Genomic DNA, 6000 nt, shown 5'->3' on the forward strand with positions numbered 1-6000 from the left:
GACCATCTTTTAAGGTAATTTTTTCTAAAAGTTCCCGTTTTTGTGAAGTTTTTCAATTTCTTCTTCTTTTCTCGGGGACTTCCAAAATCCCTTCTTCTACCCCCCTTTCTCTACATTGGGGAGACCAAAAGCCGAACTGCGGGGGTTCGCGCTCACTCCAAGCTTGGAGCTTGTAGAGTCCTCCAAACTTAGAGTTTGTTGAGTAGAAAACGATCGACCACATATATCGTTGTTTCGATCTAAATCCAAAATCCCTCTTGGAATCGGATTTTCTTAGAAGCGACTACGCTCAGAAAATTCCTAATTTCTTGGAAGCGACTACGCTCAGAGATTTAATAGTTTTTCGTGGTAGCATTTTCGCTCCGAAACTAACCCTAATCTTGTGTTGTTTTTCAGGATGAGTAACCTGAACAAGTTGAACTTCGTTCCACTAGAAACAACTGGCGCAGGATACCATAGGTGGGTCCGAGATGTGCGCCAACATCTTAAGGCTGATGGACTTCTGGGAGCCATCCAAGAGCCTGGTCAGAACGTGCTCTCCATTGAGCAAGCTACTGCTTTTGAAGCAAAACAAGCTAAAGCCATAATTCTCATGACAAGGCACATGAATGACGCGCTCCAAAATGAATACCTCAATGAGGAAGACCCAAGAAAGCTATGGGTAGAACTTGAGCAGCGATTTGGCAACGTTCGTGACTCCCTGCTTCCTGACTTAGAAGTGTGATGGCATAGCCTCCGCTTTTGTGATTTCAAGTCTGTGCTTGATTATAACTCGGAAGCTCTTCGTATCAAGTCTCTGATGGAGTTTTGTGGCCAAGCCATAACTGATACGATGTTGATCGAGAAGACTCTCTCTACCTTCCCCGTCTCTGCACTGATGATTTCAAAGAATTATCGGATTGATGTAAATGCAGGACGTATCACAAGGTTTCATGAGCTCATTGGCTCCATGAACGTAGCTGAAAAGCACGACAATATCCTTGTGAAGAACTATAATGCTAGACCCGTGGGAACTAAGCCTATTCAGGAGTCTAACTATAGTCGCGCCCCTAATGGAGGACGTAAGGAGCGAAACCCTAAGGATAGGGACAATTCTGGACGTTCTGGTCCATATGTTCGCTCTAAAGAGGAAGGAAATCGCCAAGAGAGGCGTGCACGGAACCGTGGAGGTCAACGTGTGAAGAGAGAGAGAGGCGGAGCCTCCGACCATGGTGGTAACGCCACCAAGAGGATAGGTTGTCCAAATCGCGCCCCAATGGCGCCTCGATCAAGGGAGCCTGACCATAATGATGTTTGTTTTCGATGTGGATCAACTGAACATTGGGCCAAATCATGTACCGCACCCCAGAATGTTGCAAACGCATACAAAACGTATCGTGAAGCAAGGGAAGCGAATTACATGGCACAAGAAGATCAAGATGGCGATCTAGATCTAAGGGTGGAAGACTACAAGGATCAAGACCCAGAAACTGGCGATTTTGATTAAGTCTTTTTATTTTCCAAGAGTTGTAGGCGATTGCCATATTACTTTTTATTGGATTAGATTTTCTTTGATCATAGAAACAATGATGTATTCCGTTGGCTTATGAATAAAATTTCGAGTTCTTTTCATTATGACTCAATTTTGATTCTGAGCATATGACTTTGTGACTACGATGGCTGGGCCATCAGTATTAATTCAAGGACATGGAATAGCCCAAGTTCCACTTGCCAAATGGCACCTTGATTACAGTTGTCACAGAAACTCTCTACGCTCTTGGGGCAAATAGTACCCTATGAATAGCCAACGAATTCCATGCGAAAATGCATGTAGAGAACGGAAATGAGTTCCTTTGCATTACCTCTAATGATTGCGAACAAAGACGCATCTTAGAGAAGTTTATGTGTCGCTCTAGTGGACTTTATGTCACTATTCGAGCTATTAAATCCAATAAAGTTATGAGAGAAGATCTCTTGGACTTAGACACATATTGGCTTTGTCACGACAGGATAGGTCATCCTGGTCATGATATGATGATCCGTCTACAAAAAGACTTCACACGGACATCTTTTACTAAGCCTGTTCCTTAGGGAAATTAGGACTGAGACCGTCCTATGCAAAGGATATGACATTACTCATTCTGTTCTTACAAAGAATCCGTAGGGATTTTGTGGATTGATTCAACCAACTTGCGGACGTTTAAATATCTCATGATGTTGGTTGACACGCAAACACACTGGTCACGTGTTGTGCCATTGTCAACTTGTAATGCTGCTTATGCTACACTCCTAGCACATATCATACAACAACGGGCTCACTCCCCGAATCATCCTATTTAGTCAACTGGATTTGACTATGCTAGAGAGTTTACATCGAAGACTTTCGATGGTTATTGCATTGGGACTAATGTTGGACATTATATTCCCCTGAACACACCCAAATGGTCTCACGGAAACGACTACGATGGTAGTCTAAACATTGGTAATGCGCACCAATCTTCTTACATCCGCTTGGGGTGATGCAATATCGCATGCAGCTATGCTAATTCGTCTACGACCTAATGCCACTCAATGTACCTCTGCGTTACAGCTAGTGACTGGGTACACGTCTTTTGTACTTACGCACATTTGAGTGAGCCATTTTTGTGCCAATTGCGCCGCCACAGAGCTCTATGATGGGTCCTTACAGACGAATGGGCAACTACGTTGGATTTGAGACTTCCAACAATCGTCCGCCACTTAAATGCCCTTGCTAGGTGATCTCCTTACCGCTAGATTTGCGGATGTCACTTTGATGAGACAGTCTTCCCGTCGTTAGGGGGAGATAAGAACACGAATGTTCAACAGGAACGACAGGAATTGTCGTAGTCTGTCCCCACTATGTCTCATCTTGATCCCTATTAAAGTGACGAGATCACACAATTATGCTGCAAACATGCCTGCAAGGAAGGACGTCCCTACGAGAGGACGTAAGCGCCACCCTACACGGAGGTAGGCATGGCGCCAATGCCAAAGAGAGTGGCACTCTGGCGTTACAGGACATGGCCCCAGATAGGAAGCGTGGGAGGCCCGTGGGTTCGAAGGATACTTTGGCACATTCCAATCCTTTAATCATCAAGACTCAAAATCTGTCTCATGAGTATCTTCCGGGTTATGGTTATCGTTGGGGGACGCCTCAACTTCAAACCCTATTCCTGAGAATATAGAGCTCTATGAAACTTACACTAGTGTACATGAGACGTGGGATAGAAACTTCATCATAATTGATGATGTAGTTACGCATTTTGTTGCGCATGAGTTTGCTGAGTCCGATGATATCGAACCACGCTCCGTTGATGAATGAATGCCAATGTAGAGAGTTTTTGGCCTAAATGGAAAGATGCGATCCAGGTTAAGATGGATTCTCTAACGAAGAGGAAGGTTTTCGAGCTAGAGATGCCAACACCTCCTAACATAAAACCTGTTGACTAATGGGTCTTCGTTAGAAAGCGTAGTGAGAAAAAGAGATGGAAATCTCGCCTTATGGCGCAAGGCTTCTCACAAAACGCCCTGGAATCGACTACGATGAGACATATTCTCTCGTAGTGGATGTCATTGCACTCCACTACCCTGTCAGTTTGGTAGTTTCCGAATAACTGAACATGCAGCTTACAAATGTGGTCACTACGTATCTCTATAGGGATCTAGATACGGAATATACATGAAGGTTCATGGTGAACTTCATTTACCCAAGTCAAGTGGCTCTGGACCATGGAGCGCGTTTACAAAGAGGTTGAAACGCTCACTAAAGTGACTACTTGATTGGGAAGGGATATGCCCACGCGTTTCTATGACAAGTTTCAGATTCTATCGCGGTTCATGTTGGACATGATCTTCATTAGAAGCCCTTAAAGAGTTAAGGGAAACCGCTGAACACTTGAAATCTGAGTTTGAGATGAAGGATTTTTGGGAGAACACGATTATGTCTCGGTTTGGAACTTGAGCATCGTGTCGATAGATGCTTAGGCATTTTTGATAAGGTCAAGCCTTCAAGCACCCCCATGATCGTCCGTAGTCTTGATCCTGAAAAGGATCCTCTTCGTCGAAAGGATGATGACGAAGATGTGCTAGAGGCAAAAGTGCCTTACTTAGTACAATAGGCGCATTATTGTACTTATCTCAATGCACAAGACCGGACATCTCATATGTTGTGAACTTGTTAGCTAAGATATAGCTCTGCGCCAACGCAACGCCATTGGATTGGTGTAAAAGATATCTTTCGATACTTGAGATGTACGATTGATATGGGCTTGTTCTATCCCTATACGAAGAGATGATGGATTCAGACCCATCATACACCAGAAACGCCGCCAACGCTGGCCTGCGTTCTCTATCCCCATTCCAAAACGACATGTGTTTTGGAAGGTTTTGCTGATGTTGGGTATCTGTCTGACCCACACAATGGTCATTCCCAATCCAGTTAAATGTTCACCATGGGAAAAGACCGTGACATCTTGGAGGTCTACATAATAGACCCTAGTCGCTATATCTTTGAACAATGCAGAGATTATTGCTCTTCACGAAGTGGTTCGTGAATGTGTATGGATTGGATCCATAATTACGCATGTTCGAACAATTGTGGTTTGAAGTCTACCACGGATGAGCCTATGAGCATTTAGGATAATGCTACTTGTTTTGAACAAATGAGGCAAGGCTACATCAATAGTGATAACACCAAGCATAATCAGCAACAACAGACACTCCTCGAGATCAAAGTGAACTAGGTTCGATCTGAGGACAGTGAGGCAGACTTGTTTACTAAGTCATTGCCCAATACCACGTTCGAGAAACATGTGGCAAGAATTGGCTTGTGGAAATTATCTGAACTCCCATGATCATAGTCATCAGGGGGAGGTGCAGACATCAGGGGGAGATGTCTACATGTTCGTCTCGAATCGTGAAGGGTGTGTTGTGCTCTTTTTCCCCTTCGACCGAGGTTATTTTTGTCCCATTGGGTTTTTGTTACTCGGCAAGGTTTTTAACGAGGCAACGAGAGAAGCACCGCGTTTGGGCAACACAAAGGGGAGTGTTCAAGGAAAACCTAATTTGTGTTTAGCCCAAACTCTAGGTTACTTGACCTAGTGGTAATAGGATTTAATTAGAAGGATCTAGAATCCTATTCAATGTAGAATTACTTTCCTTGTATGATTGAGATTCTATGCATTGTAATCTTCTATATAAAGAGGCCCCTATTATCAATGAGAACAGACAGCAAATTCCTCCCATATTCAGTTTCTCTAAAACATACTTCTATTTATCTTTTTATCATTGTTGGTTTTACTTTGAGATCTTTGAAGTCTGGTAAAGCTTTTGATTTGTAAACTAATTGGTTAGGTTGGGTGTTTGATTTGAGTTTGGAATTGGTTTGATTTTTGATATCTTTCTTTTTGAGCTTTTGCTTTGTTATTTTAGTTATTTTGTTTTCTATTATGTGTCGAGGACAATTACTTGAACTTCTATTGTGTTTTGGTATGTTGCTTATGTTTCAAAAGGAACTTGATGTTTGTATGATGTGTATATACCAGAGTATGGTACTAGTTTTTATTGTTTACAGACTGAGATTTTGTGTTGTGAGAACACTATATATATATATATATATATATATATATGTATATGTATATGTGTGTGTGTGTGTGTGTGTATATATTTATATTTATATTTATATTTAGAATCCTCTAGCCAACAAGAGAGTGGTGGTGTTGGCAATGTACACATTACTTATGACGTGGCCATGATTTGTGGCATGATCATTGAGCTTAGGTAGCTCGGGCTGAGATAGCCAAGACATAGCTAACGGATGTGCGAAGAAACCCAATATTATAATGGCACTACAGGAAAACTGAATTTTCAAGACGCGAAATTTACTGCGTGCACCAAATGCTTGCCGTGAATGAGTATCATTAACAACGGGTTTTAAATGCAGACCGTAAAATATAAACTTTTGAAAAAAATTATGACGTATTGCTATGTACGTCGTAAAAT

Source organism: Rosa chinensis, chromosome 4, assembly GCF_002994745.2.
Source record: "Rosa chinensis cultivar Old Blush chromosome 4, RchiOBHm-V2, whole genome shotgun sequence".
NCBI classification, from domain to species: Eukaryota; Viridiplantae; Streptophyta; class Magnoliopsida; order Rosales; family Rosaceae; genus Rosa; species Rosa chinensis.